The sequence below is a fragment of the Canis aureus genome, chromosome 17 (genome assembly GCF_053574225.1).
Source record: "Canis aureus isolate CA01 chromosome 17, VMU_Caureus_v.1.0, whole genome shotgun sequence".
NCBI lineage: Eukaryota > Metazoa > Chordata > Mammalia > Carnivora > Canidae > Canis > Canis aureus.
Genome location: NC_135627.1, coordinates 34,190,502 through 34,208,599, shown reverse-complemented (window position 1 = coordinate 34,208,599; position 18,098 = coordinate 34,190,502). Strand labels below are relative to the sequence as shown.

The following is an 18,098-nucleotide window of genomic DNA, read 5'->3' as shown; positions in this document are numbered from 1 at the left end:
CCAATCCCTTGATCCCAGAACACTGGGATCATGACCTAAGCTGAAGGTACATGCTAAGCTGACTGAGCTACCCAAGTGCTCCTGAAGGACCGGTTTTTAGAATTTCCAATCCATTGTGGACTGATATTTCTTTTCTTTTCTTCTTCTTCTTCTTCTTCTTCTCCTTCTTCTTCTTCTTCTTCTTCTTCTTCTTCTTCTTCTTCTTCTTCTTCTTCTTCTTTTTTTTTTTTTTAAAGTCTATTTATTCACGAGAGATACACACAGAGAGAGAGAGGCAGAGACACAGAGAGAGGAAGAAGCAGGCTCCATGCAGGGAGTCTGATGCAGGACTCCATCACCGGACAGGGATCCTTCCCTGAGCCAAAGGCAGACACTCAACTGCTGAGCCACCCAGGCATCCCATGGACTGATATTTCTGAAACATATGATTAAAATAAGAAAAGTGAAATATTAACAGAAAAATTATTTTCAAGAAAATATTTAAAAATTAATAGAAAAATGAAATAAAGGTATTCAAAGTATCTTGTATCTTTTTATTAGTAGATGTGATAGATATAAAATCCTTTTGTGAAATTGTTATACATGTTTCTGTTTATTCTCAATACTTGTACTGATATCACAGGCTAGTGATAGTTACAAGGACTGCACTTTGATTACACTGCTTTATACTTTACCATGAACACTAAATAAATGTTTCTCTTCATAGAGAATCATGAATGGAAAGCTTAAATACTAGCACTTTGTTATTTCAGATGAAAGCCTACAACCTTCCAATTTCCACAAGAAGGCCCAGGATTCAAGAATGATTCCAGACTACTCTCTGGATGGGCCAACAATACAGAAGTCCCATAGAGATCTTAGTTTTGCTGTGACTGGTTCTTTTAAGCAGCTTTATTGAAATATAACTGACACACAATAAACTGCATATATTTAAAGCATACAATTTGATAAGTTTTGACATATGTATATACCTATAAAACGATCTTCAAAATCAAGATAATGAACATATACATCAGTCTAAAAAAAAAAAAAATCTCTTCATTACCCCCCTTATAATTTCCTTCTCCCCTCTGGCTCTCCCCTTTTCCCAGGCAACCACAGATCTCCTTTCTCTCACTATAATTTCACATGTTTAATAGTTTTATATAAATGAAATTATACAGTATGTACTCTTTTGTTGTCGTTTCTTTTAATTGTTTTGAGTATATATTATATAAATACTTTGAGATTTAGTCACATTGCATGTATCAAGATTTCATTCCTTTTATTGCTCTGTAGTATCCTGTTGTCTGGAGAGACCACAGTTTCTTTATCTATTTACCTGTTGATAGACATTTGGTTGGTTCTAGGTTTCACTGATTATACATAAAGCTGCTATGAACATTTGTGTAGAAATCTTTGCATTGACATAAGCTTTTTTTTCTCCTGGATAAATACCTAGGTATGAAATGGCTTGATCATATGCTAAATGCATCTTAGACTTTTTAAGAAACAAACTATTTTCCAAAAGGGTTATATCATTTTATATCTCCATAGGCAGTGAATGAGAATTTCAGTTACTCTACATCCTTGCCAACACTTGTTTGGTCAGTCTTTAATTTTAGCTATTCTATTAGATGTGGAGTGGCATCTCATTGTGGTTTTAATTTGCATTTCCCTAATGATAAATGATGTTGAGCATCTCGTCATGTGCTTATTTGCTACATCAGTACACCTTTGGTGAAGTATCTGTTTAAATCTTTTGCCCATTTAAAAAATTGTGTTACTTTCTTCTTCTTAAGATTTCTTAATACAGGGGCACCTGAGTGGTGGCTTAGTTGGATAAGCATCTGCCTTGGCTCATGTCATGATCTTGGGGTCCTGGAATCAAGCCCTGCTTTGCTGGGAGCCTGCTTCTCCCTCCTCCTCCCTGCTCATGCTCTCTGTCACCATCTCTGTCTCTCTCACAAATAAATAAAGTCTTAAAAAAAAAAAAAAGATTTCTTAATGCAGTCTAGATACAAGTCAGATTTTTCTCCCAATTAGTGCTTCTTCTCTTCATTCTTCTAACATGTCTTCCAAAGAGTAGAAGTTTCAAATTTTGATGATGAATTTTGAAAGTTATGCTGGTCCTAGATGACTTGCCATCACTGGAAGAGAAGCCAAGTTCCAGAATGAAAAAATAAGAACAAATAATTCAGGAAGTACCTGGTGTTGTACAATCTTACCACCAACCACAGATGAGGGAACAGGCTGGACAGCTGTTTTTTACTGAAGAGGGAACATAGAGAACATGTCTCAAGGTCAGAGATTACAACCTCGATCCCTCTGTTGGCTGTCTCATATTACTTGATATTAAACTGGGGAGGTAAGTTGTAAGAGTGTAGAGAATGTCCTTGCTTAAAGCAGCAGTTTAGAAATGAAGAATGCCTGAAAACACTCTTTGGTTTGGTTTATATGATGATATGATGAGCTTAAAATAAGCCACTGTATTAGTTTGCTAGAGCTGCCATAATAAGGTGCCACAGCCTGAGTGCCTGAAACAGTGTACTGTCTCACAGTTCTGGAGGCTGCAAGGCTGAGACCAAGGTGTGAGCAAGGTAGATTTCTTCCGATGCTTTCCTCCTTGGCGTGTCAGTGGTCACCCTCATGTTCACACGGTTTTCTTTTTGTGTGTGTCTGCACCCTACTTTCTCCTTAAAAGAACAACAGTTAGGGGTGCCTGGGTGGCTTGGTTGGTTAAGCATCTGCCTCGGCTCAGGTCATGATCCCAGGGTCCTGGGATCAAGCCCCGCCTTGGGCTCCCTGCTCAGCAGGGAGTCTGCTGCTCCTTCTCTCTCTGCCTCTCCCCCTTCCGCCCTCATGCTTTCTCTCTCTCTCTCTCACACATAATAAATAAAATATTAAAAAAAAAAAAAAGAAGAACGTAATACTGGATTAGGGGTCATCCTAACGACCTCGTTTAACCATAATTATTTCTTTAAAGACCCTTAGCTCGAAATACAGTCACATTTTGAGGTATTGAGAGTTAGGACTTCAATATATGAATTTGGAGGGACAAAATTTAGCTCATAATGCCCACCTAAATGAAAGGCTAAACACTTATTCGGAAGGACTGTACTTTGAACCCATTCAGCACTGGTAGAGAGTGATAGTAGACTTCCTGAAGGACTCTCAAGATGTGCAACCCAGGTGGCATTTGTAGCTATCTGTAAGCAAATCAGTATACCAATGTAGATGAACAATCTCTTAGTAACTTGTTCTGAACTTGTCCATTTTAAGATGGTGGAATTGTGTATAAACTTATGCCCACACTCTTCCCAGGCAACTGAAACAGTAGAGTATGTGAGTTAATTCTTTCTGGAATTAATTAGCCACCTTTACCTACATCAAGGTTTCTTTACCTTGATGCTATTGACATTTATTTTTTATTTTTAGAATTTTATTTATTTATTTTAAATAGGCTCCATGCCCAATGTGGGGCTTGAACTCACAACACTAAGATCAAGAGTTGCATGCTCTACCGAATGAGGCAGGCAGGTGCTCCAACACTATTGACATTTTAGGCAAGACCATTTTTAGTTGTGGGGAGCTGTCCTGTATAGGATGTTTAGCTGCATCCCTGGCCTCTATTCACAAATGCCAGCATCATTTTCCTAGTTGTGACAACCGAATGTGTCTCTAGACATTGCCAAATTGCCCCAACTTAGAACTGATCTAGATAGTATGCTTCTAGATCCTGAAAGTAACTCAGCTACTGGTAATATTACATGTGAACTGAAGCAAGAACATCTGGTCTGGGCCTGACACACAACATTTTGCAAAAGCCTTCTAATCTCTTCTAACCCAGCAACACTGGACACTCAATGTCTCGCTGCTTTACTAGGCTCTACTTTTTTCTAAGTCTCAGATATAAAAAGACATACTACCCATGCTTTTCTGCCCAAGATGTTCTTTGAAGTGTCCCCTCTTTTTTGGGACCTGTCCCTCTGGATCAGTTGCCTAAATCCACTGGCAAAAGCTGTCAAGGATTACAAGGCTAAATTTGTTAAGTTGTGTTACAAGAGCTTAAAAATACCCTTTTCTGAAAAAGGGTATTTCTCTGGTAACTCCATGGAAGATTCCTTAAGTGAACTTCAGGTAAGATGACATGTTATTTGTAGAACATGGATTCTTCTCTCCAAGGGGTTCTCATTGCATGACATCGGCCGTATCTAAACTCACTGACAGGTAAACCCTTCCAGAAAACACCTCTTTATGAACTGTGAGTCATTCTCCCCCTTTGTTAGCTGCTGGGTACTGAAGAAGTTAAGCAACACCATACAGGTTGTAAACTGGAGATAATAATAGTACTTGCCTTATAAGGTCATTATGAAGATTCAAAGCGATAATCCACATAAAGCCCTTAGAAGAGTGCCTAGCACTTACTGAGGGCCTGAAAATGTTAGCTATTGTTATTGGTTCATCAAATATGTATTGAATTCTGGCTTTGAACTCAGCATTGTGCAAGATGTTGTGGCGGAGTTGAAGATCAGTCATGGATTCAATATCAAAGAAATGATGAATGTATCAGTAGTATTAATAGCTACCATTTACTGAGCACCTCGTGTGGGTCAGCTTCTATGCTAGGTGCCTTATAGTTATTATTTTGTTTATTCTTCAAAAAGACCTTGCAAAATAGGGCCTATTTATCCTCCTTTATGGACGAGGAAACTGAAACTCCTTGGGGTGAAGCGAAGGACCATAAATGAGCTCTGTAGTCATGGATGTGAGATTTACATAAATCTTAGCTGCCTAAGTTCTGTTCTCTTCTCTGTGAGTTTCTGGTCACAGAAGAGATACTGCACAGCCATCACGTGGTATACTACCAAGGAAAAAGTGCTGTGCGCTTAGGAAGATATTGATAAACTGTTAGAGGGATTAGAGTAGGAAGAGATTTCTCCCCTTGGGGTTTTAAGGAAAACCCATAAGAGAGATAAAATTGGGGCTGAATTTGCACGTGTGGAATTGGCAGGGCTGAGGTGGGTGGGAACATTCCTGAATGTAAGAACAAAACCATACAACAGGAAATTGTGGTTTTTAAATGAGGAACAAGAAGGAGTTTGGTTTGACTAGAATTATGAAGGCAGCCCTAATCAGCTCTAGCTGGAACTATTGCCCCCTTGTAATCACTCCCACTTTCCTTCTGTCTCATCCTTCTGAGGACTTGGTCCTCCATATACTGTCTACGTTACTAGGAGAGAGATGATCTGTCTAAATCTGATCATGTTGGTCTACTGAACAAAATTCTTCAATGTCTCCCCATCAAAAACATGACAAATATATAAGTTTTAGAGGCTCCATGATGTGCCTCCAACTCACTGCCTGGTCATACCCCCTTATATTTTTCCTCTTCCATGTTATGCCCTGCAATCCTGAACCCCCAACTGGTAGTTGGGAGACACTGCCCTGTTCCTGACCCTGCCCATGTCTTCACACATGCTGTTTTCTCATTCCCTTCCTTAGACACCTGGAAAATTCTACCTTCATTCTTTGGTTTCAGCTCTTACATTTTTATTTTTTTAAGATTTTATTTATTAACTCATGAGAGACACAGAGAGAGAGAGAGAGAGGCAGAGACACAGGCAGAGGGAGAAGCAGGCTCCATGCAGGGAGCCTGATGCGGGACTCAATCCCTGGTCTCCAGGATCATGCCTTGGGCTGAAGGCGACGCTAAACCATTGAGGCACCTGGGCTTTCTTTCTTTGAAGCCTTCCCAGACACCCTTTATCTCCACCCCCAGACAGACTTGGCCCATCATTTTAAGGACCCACTACACTGGGTGGAGGTCATTAAGTGGTTATTTTATTATAATTATGTTACTTATATGTTCTTCCATTTTTTACCTTTTTGAGGGCAAGAGTTGTGTCTTATTTTCCCTTCTGCATTCTCAAGTGCCAGTACAAAGCAAGAGTCCAACAAATACTCCTTGAATAAGTGAATGAATTCTGGGAGTGTATTAGCACGAAATTTTGAGGCTCTATCTTTGGGGATCTAGATGGCTTCAGTTCTTTTTATTTGTCTTATTTTGTTGTGCATTGGGAAACCAGGAAACATTTTGGAAAAAAAACCATTAATCTTGGATAAATGCCTTGGTAAAGCCTATAGGAAAGGCCAAAGTCAGGAAGCCCAGGAAGCTTTATAATAAAAACATGGTAGAAAGATAATGAATACCTGAATTGGGGTAGTGTTAGAAAAACATTTCACTTTACCCTTTTTTTAAAGAAAAAAGATTTTATTTTTTAGTAATCTCCACACCCACCCAACTTGGGGCTTGAGTTTACAACCTCAGGTCAAGGGTCTCAGTCTCTACCAAATAAGCCAGCCAGGCTTACCTTTTTGACCAAGGAAAATGTTACTTGGGAATTAACTGAGCTTTCCATTTATCAAAAAAATTTTTTAAAGATTTTATTTATTTACTCAAGACACACACACACACACACACACACACACACACACACAGGTAGAGACACAGGCAGAGGGAGAAGCAGGCTCCATGCAGGGATCCCGATGTGGGACTTGATCCCAGGTCTCCAGGATCATGCCCTGGGCTGGAGTCGGTGCTAAACCGCTGAGCTACCCAGGCTGTCCCATTTATCAAAAAAAATTTTTTTTAAACGATTTTATTTATTTATTCATGAGAGACAGACAGAGAGACAGACAGAGAGAGAGAGAGAGAGAGAGAGAGGCAGAGACACAGGCAGAGGGAGAGCAGGCTCCATGCAGGGAGCCTGAGGTGGGACTTGATCCCGGGTCTCCGGGATCACACCCCCGGGCCCAAGGCGGCGCTGGACCACTGAGCCACTAGGGCTGCCTCCATTTATCAAATTTTTAAAAAATACCACAGAGCTTAAATAAGAAATTCCTAGATGCTCCTTTCCTTACGATCACCTGTAAAATGAGTTTGGCATTGATGTGTTTCAATTTCTTGTATCTGATATGAGAGGATTTCACTGAGTTATGCTCCTTCAAGACAAGGACTTTGAGCCATGGAACCTACAGAACTTTGAACAGAGATTGGCGGATCTGTGCTCAATATACATTTGTTGAAAAAAAAAATGCCTTCTGGTGTTGTTTTGTTCAATTTAATGGCTCTGCTCTAATTGCTCCCATGTTCTCTCTTGTCCTCTCCATCCAGACAAACAAAACCTTTCTTTCTAATGCTTACACTCTGATGGTGCCATTTCGCCAGCCTGTGTTGGCCTCTTTGTCTCACTAAATCATATTGTATATTCTTTGAAACAAACAAAAAGCCCATTAGCTTTCCCCAGCTGAGTTCAACCCTCTACCTTCCTTCACTCTTTTCTGACTACCCTACTGAAAACCATTGACTTTAGGAGTCAAGGGTTAAATCAGGTGTTTGAAACCTGCTGACTGGCAGGTTGTGAAATCCTTGAAAAAATCTTCGCTTTTTTTTTTTTTTTTTTTTTTGGTGAATCTCGCCCTAGGTCCTTGGTTCCTATATCTGGCCAGGTGTCATCATCAGAACTAGTTAAACATCTACATTCCTGGGGCCATTCCAGCTTCATTCTCTCAGAATTTAGGATGGGTGGGGCCTGAGGAGGACAACAGGAAGCCCAGGAATCAAAATTTAATAAGTCTCCACATGGTTCTGACACCCAGAGAGTCAGAACACAGGGTATAAATGTCTTCCAGGGTAAGAAAAGGGGTGAGGGAGAAGGCTGCGTTCAAACTTTGGCAGAGAGTAGGGGAGGGGTGGAGAGGCCCTAGGCTTTGCTTAGACTGACTCTGCTTTGGAGGTTTATCAATGCGTTTACAATTTTATATTTACATTCTAGATTTTCTTTCATGGTTTTTTCCACAGTTAACGCATAGATGGAGTCTGGAGGCCTGGGGACTTGCTACCACGTTTGTATTAAAAGCAGGAATTTCCATAAAAACTAACAGACCTGAATTCTTTTATCTTAAAATCCTAGAAATGTTAGGAATCTTAAAGGTCATTTAGTGGGACATGCAAATTTTTAAGGCTGCCTTAGATACCCAAGGGACAAGCAATGACATCAAGATTAGCAATGCACATAATTGTGGTGAGCAACTCAATTCAAGCTTTACCTGAGGCTTCCTGCCACCAGCATTGCTGGCGGAGAGATCAAGAAGTCTGAGACTGAAGCTGAAGGGGGCTAGATCTGGGGGGCTAGAACTCGGGGGCTGCACCTGAGAAAATGAAGGGAGATAGGACTGCATATTGAGCACAGAGGGAGCGGAACAGGCGCATATGGGTAGAAGCAATCTTTCAGTGCACTCACACACAAAGGAATTCATTCACTCTTTCACCAAACACTTATTAGTCATCTACTTAGACCCCGATCTGATACCAGCCACAGTTCCTGCCCTCAAAGAGCTCTCAATCTAGTGGACAGACAAATACACATTACAATAGAGGTGATAAGTCTAACAATAGCGGCAGATACTAGGAGTAATGTAAGGATATGCTAAAATGCTACAGCCCAAATATCTCTTTCCCACTCTTTTTTTTAAACACCAACTTTCTTTTGTCTTTCTTTTCTCAAAAGGCACATTTCTCTCTAAGGGGATACCGCCGGTGAATTCACTTTGGCTTCATCTCTCACCTCCACCCTCCCCTGTAATTGCAAAGCTGTTGCTGAATGCTGTGGACTGCAACTGTGTGAATGTAGCTTTGAAGACGTTTCAGGGATGGATTGGGTAGAAGCAAAACGTTAAAAAACAGATTGGATGTGCCCGAGATTGGTAGCGGGGCAGGGAGATTCAGGGAAAGGAAGAAGGAATGAATTGGAGTATGAGAAAGAAAAAGAACATTATTCCAAACATGGACTAATGCAGTTAGGAAATATCAGGCAGCAGAGTTTAACCTGCACAGTGGAAGATAAGCATTCAAAGTATATTACTTTACCGATTAGCAAGGGGGAAATATATCTCAACCTTTTCATAAAGAACCACGTGAATCAGAAGTGCTGCAGGAAATTTCAAGGATACCAGGAAAGATGTTATGTTGTTACAATCTACTGTTACAACTGTTAGATTAATTGAAAATTAATAATCAAATTGGTATAATCAGTGGTAAATTTAGTCTGAATGACACCCAATGATTAAAATTACTCTATTACTGTAATTTAGTTAGTGAAGGCCAACTTCAAATAAAATTTAAATAATAAATAGCTTCAAATAAAATGTAAAAGATGGTCCTGCTCCTCCCTCTCCCCAAAGATTATTTAAGATATTTTATGGCAATGAATCCTAAATCACTTTATAAAGCTTTTCATTTCTAACAGCAAGGTTGAATCTGTGCTACACAGATTGAGTTATTATTAGATATCTTATAATTCAGCCCTTTCCACTGAAGTCAATGCTTCCACTTTATTTCTTTCCGCTCCTGATGCACGACAGGCACATGCTAGGCATTCAAAAAATAATCATTGACTGTTGAAAACCTTGACAAGATATGCACAGACTCTGAGTTTATCATTTTGATCTGTTATAGAAAAGAATAAAATACGGGCTCAGTAATCTGTAGTCATTTCAACACATTTCTTTTCCTTAGTACATCTCAGAAAAATATTTGCATTTTCTGGACACATTTCTTCTGATAAAATTGAGATCAAATTTAATGTGCTCATTTGGATTATAAAAGGCCCCACACTTCGAGTACAGGAGCCGGTGTCTATAACTTAGAATCCACTCCAAGGGGGCTTTCAGCCAGAGAACCAGCATAATGGCCTCAATTCTCCCGCATACTTCCCTGTTGCAGCAGTCACCTGGACTCTCAAGTGTGGCCTGGTTGCCATGGGCAGACTTGTTAGCATGCAAAAGATAGCACCTGTGACTGTACATATTGAAAATGCAATTGCAGGTGTATTTGCAAATTGGATTTTGAGGGGGAAGTTTAAGCAAATCCTTTTGAAAGTGAATCCCTCCAAGGCGTGAGTAATGAAAAAACAAGAAGAAAAGTGACAATCAAAAACCTATTAAAATCTAGTTTCTAGAGAAGAATCTGACTGCCTGATGACATTTATGCTTTCATAGCTAGGCATTTAACAGTCATTTTGTGTCAGTTGCTTCCTTTATATATGCACATGACAAATTTTTCAGTTCTCTGTGTTTCTGAGACCTTAATCCCCACCACTCTTGGATGCTTGAAATGAGTTGAAGGGCCTAGGAGTAAGCTTCTCCGTCCTTCTGCCTTTCTCCCCAGGAACCTACAATGCCGCCTCACCCCAATACATAAATGCAATCTCTTGTCCAACCCATCCATTCTTTCTTTCTTTTACTTGGTCCTCCAAATTCAGGGTAAATTATCATGGCCCAAATAAAGACCAAACCTGCCAAGCTAAAATAGAGGCCAAACCAACTGAGCCAAAACGAAGGTCAGTGTTTAAAAACTTTAGAATTTGGGATAGCAATGGATTTCTGCATCTAAACGAAGAAATAATTTTCACCAGATTCATCACTAATGCTCTTAGTTTACATTCCTGTTTTGCCTCCCCAGTTGTTTGCTTTCTTTAAAAAGCCACTGCATCCCCACCCTTCCACCCCCCTCCCCGCCCCCCCCCCCCGAAAAGTTTTAGTCTAACGATTGTGTTTGGTACCTGGACTCCGTTTTGCGGTTGTGATCCTTCTCCGGGACAAATGAAATGGTTGAGAAGGTAGGAACAGAGGAGAGAAATCAGGAGCAATAGAAGCCCAGATCTGACGTTTTGGTCAGATTGTCAATGCATGATGAGAGCAGTGTATGCTCAGCTTTCCACTTTTACCCTGAGCTCTCCAAACGACACTGGTTCTTGGATCCTGAAAGACTGGCTCAGGATCCAAAACTTTCCCTTTCCCTTCTTGGTAAGGAATATAATTCTAGTCAGGAAAAGAAGATGGAATTAACAAGTTCCAATACTTCAGCTAGTTTTTAAGATAATCCTGATTGGTCTAGAACGAGTGTATTGAAAAAGTGAGTTGGGATCTTACTTGATCTCTGTTGGAGTCTATGAATTGCTGGTAGTAGACCTGTTAAAAATAAATGGCACATAGGAAAATGTTTTCTGAAAGCAAAACTTGATATTTCAAAACTTACAGACTCCTGGGTTTTTGATTGGGAGAGTGCACACAGACCCCTCCAATGTAAATACATACATTCTAAATTTACCTGAGCGCTTTAAGCAGCTCTTAACATCATATGACAAGGAGAACATTTGTTAATCAGAAAAATTACAACCTATTCATACTTATTGTTTGATTATTTCTTTGCTGACCTCTGAGGTCCCATTGTTGATTGAATTAGTTATAGTAACTCATATTTATTTTAGCAACTAGCTATTATGAATGCAAACTCTTCTTATCGCCAGATGATTGATAGGCACATTAAGAAGTTGTTCAACAGGTTGCTTGGTTTGAAGAAATGCTTAAATCCTGATCGGTTACTTTTTTATCAGTAAAGAGTGGGAATTAGTACAGATAAGCCCTTAGTAACAAAAATTTTATTTTCAGAGTGGAATGTTGTTGTTTCTTTAAATTTGATTTTTTTAAGCAGTAGATGCTTTCAGTTCCCTTTTATAGATTAGATTTCATGTATAAAGTTTTGGTAGGTTGATAACGTTCCGAAATAAATCGTCTTCCTCGGCTTGGCTGGAAAAAGTATGCAGTGAGGAAAATTGTCAAGCTGACGAAGGTGCTGAAGTATCTGTTGATACTAATCATGTAGACTTTTCTTCTTCTTTTTTTAGAAATTATTATTCTTTCTGTGTTGTTTAGTTATTGCATAAGGGCCTCCATTTTATAAAGGCTTTCAGGTCCTTAAAATAAGACTCACGAATGCCCAACATTTTTTTGTTGGTAAAAGTAGTCTTTTGATTCTTTTTTTAAGTGGAAGCATAAGCACACTAGAGTATGGTAAATTACCCACGGCTATCTGATAGGTGAGTGACAGGGTTAAAGTTCATAAGGCCTCATCTGTAACGTGGTCTTTGTTTTGGGGGCCTAGCAGAGCTTCTCCATCAGATTGGCTGTCATTTTGTCTCATTATAATATCTCTCCCAGAGGACAAGGCATTGTGGTGGTAAGTGAAGCTGGTAAGGCCTAAATGTAGATAGAAGTCAAAACAAAAGATTGAAAATTTTTTTCTTGAATGGAAGCTGAATGATGTTGCTAGAAAATTCTGTCCTGTGATGCCTCAACTTCAAAAAGGTGTCTCATGGCTTGTCAGGGCTTTTTGCACAACCTCAGTTTCTGAGGGTGACTTTTTTTTTTTTTTTTTTTTTTTTACATGGAATTGTTTGGATTACCCTACCAGTGTTGAGAAGCCAGATACCTAGAAATGCAATAGTATATACAAAGATAGGCAGGGCAATTTTGAAATACAGATTTGCCAAAGGAATGTGAAGATCGATGGCATGGCATTCCTGCAGTTGGAACCAGCCTGGCATTGTCCGGTCAGAATCCAGCTCTCTGGTGGGGGTCTCTGCTATGGACACCAGGGGCACTTTATCTATTGGCGTATTCATGGGCAATGTGGAGAGTGACAGCACGGCAGAGTGTCTAATGATTAAACAAATCACAGGCTCACGTCTTCCTCCCCTCCTCCACTCGTTTCCTTGGAGACACAGTTCCTTGTCAATTTTCTGAATTACATTAATATTAAACTACGACTTTGAATCGGGAAGAATGCGAGGTATCTGAAGAGTAATATTTATATCTTCCATGTGACATTTGCATCACATGGATAAACGTTTAAAATGTTCTGGAGAATGCTGAAAAATAAGGAAATAGAATTCAAAAATAAAGTATAGAACTTGTTAGACTAGTTTCTGTTTAAAACTTGGTGGATTAGACCTCTTTGTTTTAAACCATTAGAACAGCAATGATTAAATATCAGATTTCTTTAAGAGTCACTAGTTCCTTTTGGAAAGTTTTGATTAAAGCATTGTATTTATTAAACTCTGCTACCCACACATCTTTTCTTCAAGATGTTGTTTTTCCCACGTCTGCTGTTTTATTACATGACAGTTATTGGAAGGTTAGATGCCTTTTACTTTCTCAAAGTTTATTTTATCATATAAATCCTACTTTTTTTTTTTTTTTTTACACCTTACAAGAAGCAGTGTGGTCTGTTCAAACTGGGCGTCAGGAGACGTGGGTTCTATTTCGGACCCCGACATGTGGCTGTGGGTAGGTCCATGAATGCATGTGTATCTCAGTCTCCCTCGATGCATAATGGGAATAATAATATCTCCCTTCTACATACTTCATAGAGGTGTTTTTTTTTTCCTGAGGATTAATTAGTTAATGTTTGCAAACCATTCTGAGGTCCTTTGATAAAACACAAAGCACCATTATTTATGACAATAATAATAGTGTCTTGGACCTGTAGGCTTCCTTTCATCCAAGGATCCCAAAGTACTTTACCACTGGGATTGTAACTTTACAGAGGGTTACTGTGTGGTGGCTGGCTCTCCTTGAAGAAACAGATGGTAACAAGCAGTCTGGGTTTTCACTAGAGAGTAATTAAGTCTCCCACCAACCTCTTGCGTCATTTGCATAAACTTCCCAAGACGGCTCCCAAAGGAGAGCCCCGTCTGACTCCTTATCCCTCATCACTATTTATAAATAAGCCCCAGGGGATTTGGAATTTGGACTATCAATGTTTTCAACTCCCAAGTCTATTTGTTGAGAATTAGGTAGAGCATGGGAATATTCAGACAGCAGGCAAATTAGTTTCAGCAAAGACGTAAATGTGACAAGTGTGGGTTACCTGCGGGTCTTTCAGGCTGTGTACCCCAATTATGGATGAGTTCTGTGGTCTCTCCTTGGCAGCCTGGTTAGCCTAACTCTTGGGTAATTGGCAAAGATGATTTAAGTGCCTAACTCATGTGCAGGTCTGGAGTTATTAAGGAGAAAAAGTGTACGATGTGGTTCCTGCCCTCAAGTTGTTTACAACTATTTGAGAAGATGAAACTAAGATACAGGAAACAATTAGTGGACCATGGAAGACAGCATGTAATTAAGGGCTAAATTGTGTGGAACAGACCACAGGAAGTAAGAGAGAAGGGAGCCATCGATACGGACTAAGTGTAGTTCAGGGAAGGTTGACCAAGGGGGTAAATGGAAAGGAGCGTGTCTTCTGCAGGACCAGTACCACGTAAGAAAGGCGTGTAGCACCTGTAGGGACCGTGTTTGCCTCTGTTGGGAGACAGAGTGCACAGGGAACACTGCCCAGGGAACGGGATGGGGGGGTGTGGGGGGTGCTGTGGGGCAAGCAGAAAGGAGGAAGCCCCCAGGGAATGGGGAACTTTCTTGGCAGGCAAAGTTTGGACTTAATTTAAGTCACTTAAAAAAAAAAAAAAAAGGCCTTCAGAAACCTGGGGACCTGTTAAAAGCAGGATTTTGAAATGATTCTTTGGCCATGGCATGCAGGGCTCACTGGAGCAGGACAGAGACCTAAGAAGCTGGGAGGCTGGCTGGAGTCGGATACAGTAACCCAGAGAGGTAGAACATTATCTGGAAGCATTTGGTGGCCATAGAAAGAATCGAGCTTTTCCTGAGAGCTTAGCACGTGCTGGGAATGTGTCTTCTCACGAGCATCCAGGGCGCTGCTAATATTAACTCATGTGAGCCTCGATTTCCCCATATGGAATTTGTGGCTGCGGGCGCTGAGGCACTTGCCCATAGTCACAGAGGTGGAACGTGTGAGAACCCAGATGCGAGCCCAGGATGCATCCTTTACGGGGTTCACGTTCTGATGAGGGAAGAGCCGTCCAGTCTATGGCAAAATGCTGGATTAAATAAACTTAAAACCAGTCCCTTCGCCTGCTGTATTCCTAGGACGTCTTTGGAGCTCCAGCTGTGCTCCTTAGGGCACCTGGTGAGTCTGCAGGAGACCTGAGGGTGAGGAGCACATCCCCACATGGGCGTCGTGCAGAAAACACGTGGAAAAGGCTGGCTTGGAATCTCCAAGCCTCGGTAAGCTCCAGGCTTGGGAATCTGGGGGCCCCCTCGAGGCAAGGAGTAGGGAGGCATTCCAGGCACTAAGTTAGGATCGGAGGTAAGAAGAGCAGGAAGGAAGGAGAGAGGCAGACCCTAGGAGGCTGCTATCTGGCCGCCAGGTGAGGTTTAGAGGCCTGGGAATTCAAGGTTCAAAGGCTTGGGTCACAGGCAGATTCATTACAGAGAGAACCCAGAGCCTGCGAGTTCGGTGCCCCCATACCTGATGCTGGAGCCCCCCTCGCCTCACCTGGTCAGACTCTTTCCAGCTTCACCCATCTCCACTTCAAAATTTCTCGAAGTGCTAAGGCTGCCGGTGGATGCTCTTGATGTGGGATTGCAGAGAGGTAAGTAGGTTTTCCACTGGGAAAAGATTCTAGAAGAGTTAGAGTGCAGGCAGTAGTGGATCTGGTTGACGCCCGGGAAGCCCGGGGTCATAAAATTTGACTTTGACTCCGGGTGAAACTGGGAATAATTCTAATCAGATAAGACATTTCTTGGAAAAGAGGTTTCTTGCTGCTCACTCCTGAGGTGCTGAAAGGGGAAGAGGTTAAAACAAAACTGCAGCTGACTTGGAAACCCCAAGAAACCTTAGACATTGGCTGGCTTTAAAACTCTACTACAGATGATCAGAGCATTAGCCATTATTTCTAAAGCTTGCAATTTGATTTACGAATCCACTCACTGATTATTACATTTTGGATACATTTGGCAGCCCAAGTAAAGCAGGAAATCATTATTAGATAACGAGGGCCACACAGGAGGAAGTTTTTATTGGCAAATACCAGCTTATATATTTGCAAAATCCTATCATCTTAGTAGGGGGAGCCCACCCCTCTCTCGTGGAGGCCTTTGCTAAAATGTCTGCAAAGAGCTAACGGTCTCTCTTTTCATGTTTCACATGTGCCTCTGTTCCTTCCCCAGCACCCTGGAGCCCAGCTCTCTGAAATGTCTTCCAACCTCAATTCTGCTGTCATCAAATCTGGCCACTTATCAATTTGAATCTATCTATTATCTATCTATCTATCTATCTATCTATCTATCTATCTATCTATCTATTTCATAACTCTTCAGTGAACATGGAAAATAGTTATCTTTTCTTTCAGAACCCTTCATGTACTAGAGGGGCTATAATTACATTCCCTCGGTTTTCTGAGCTTTATTTTTATTTTTTTTTAAATTTTTATTTATTTATGATAGTCACAGAGAGAGAGAGAGAGAGAGGCAGAGACATAGGCAGAGGGAGAAGCAGGCTTCATGCACCAGGAGCCCGATGTGGGATTCGATCCCGGGTCTCCAGGATCGCGCCCTGGGCCAAAGGCAGGCGCTAAACCGCTGCACCACCCAGGGATCCCTTTTCTGAGCTTTAGATGCAATAATATATACGTCAGATATTAAGTCTGACGTTTGTTGGGATCCCTAGGTGGCACAGCGGTTTGGCGCCTGCCTTTGGCCCAGGGCGCGATCTTGGAGACCCGGGATCGAATCCCACGTCGGGCTCCCGTTGCATGGAGCCTGCTTCTCCCTCTGCCTGTGTCTCTGCCCCTCTCTCTCTCTGTGTGTGTGTGACTATCATAAATAAATAAAAATTAAAAAAAAAAAAAAGTCTGACGTTTGTTGATGCCCAGAGATGTGCAGGGCAGTGAGCATGTCACAAAGATTCTCATTTACTTCTGACAAAATCCTGTGAATCAGGCATTTTCGTTCCCATTCGAAAGATAAAGAAACTGACACGAGGTTCAGAGGTTCATGACACCTTTCAAATAGTTGGTAAATAGGGGTTTCCTGGGTGGCTCAGCGGTTTGGCGCCTGCCTTGGGCTCAGGTTGTGATCCTGGAGTCCCGGGATTGAGTCCCATGTTGCGCTCCTTGCATGGAGCCTGCTTCTCTCTCTGCCTGCGTCTCTCTCTCTCTGTGTCTCTCATGAATAAATGAATAAAATCTTTAAAAAAAAAAAAAAGTTGGTAAATAGAAGAGCCAGGACTGAAAAAACGCGCTTTTTTTTTTTTTTTTTTTTTAGATTTCATTTATTTATTCATGAGGGACACACAGAGAGAAGCAGAGACACAGGCAGAGAGAAAGCAGGCTCCATGCAGGGAGGCTGATGGGGACTTGATCCCAGGACTCTTGGATCATGCCCTGAGCCCAAGGCAGACACTCAACCACTGAGCCACAAAGGTGTCCCCAAAGACTGCCATTTTATTGGGAACTCACGGATTGAATTTTGCAATCCTTTGAGTCAACTCTCCTGTAATGCCCTTCCTTTTCTTCAGTTCCTTTTGCTTTTCTTCATGGCCCAGTTGTCCTTGACCCTTTTTTCTTTCCTCCATATTTTCTTTGACTATTTGAGGCCTTACTGTTCTTCTTTTTAGCTATCATTTTTAATATATTATATGTATACATTATTTGGGTATTTTATAATATTTGTACATTATTTAGCCCTCTGCTCCCACTATTCTATCTAAAATAGAAGTTCCTTGCAATTTAGAACCATGCCTTGTGATTTATTGACTTCTCAGCCAAAACATTGTACTTTGAGTGGATATTGTCCTATTATGGAATGAGCAACAATGAGATCGAATTAAGGGGATGATAGAGACTTTTATGAGGCAGACCATTCCTCTTTCCTCCATGCTTAGAAAGCATTTTGCACAAATGCAGCCACGTATGGCAAAAAGAAGGTGGTTCAAGGGTCAGAGGACTTGGGTTGGAATCATAGCTCTGAAATCTGCTGTTTGACTTTGGGAAAGTTAAGATAACTTTTAGGGACCTATTTCCTTCTCATAAGATGGGGCTGATAATGCCACTCATAAAGTTCTTGTGAGAATTTGAGATGGGATGAGGTGGGCACTTTGCACAGAGCCGGGTACATGGTTGCTGTTACAACTATAGCTTTTAGAATTAAACTATGTTCTTTTTTTTTTTTTTAATATTTCTCACAGAAATCACTCTCTTACTAGATAGTAAATTCCTCAAGGGTAGAGAATGGCCTTCGTTTTTTAAAAAAATTTCCTTAAAAAAAAAAAAATTTCCTTAAGTAATCTCTACATCTGATGTGGGGCTCAAACTCATGAATCCAAGATCAAGAGGTGCATGCTCTAAAAAAAAAAAAAAAAA

At 40.9% G+C, this 18,098-nt stretch overlaps 1 long non-coding RNA gene across 1 annotated transcript; it reads right to left on the bottom strand.

Annotated features, from left to right (window-relative positions):
• Window positions 1-215: 215 nt before the first annotated feature.
• LOC144287518 (uncharacterized) lies at window positions 216-11,007 on the bottom strand. Its single transcript, XR_013355303.1, has 2 exons — window positions 10,605-11,007; window positions 216-415 (listed from the first exon to the last, which is right to left on the bottom strand). It is a non-coding gene; the product is annotated as an uncharacterized LOC144287518 (long non-coding RNA).
• Between the last annotated feature and the right edge of the window lie 7,091 nt (window positions 11,008-18,098).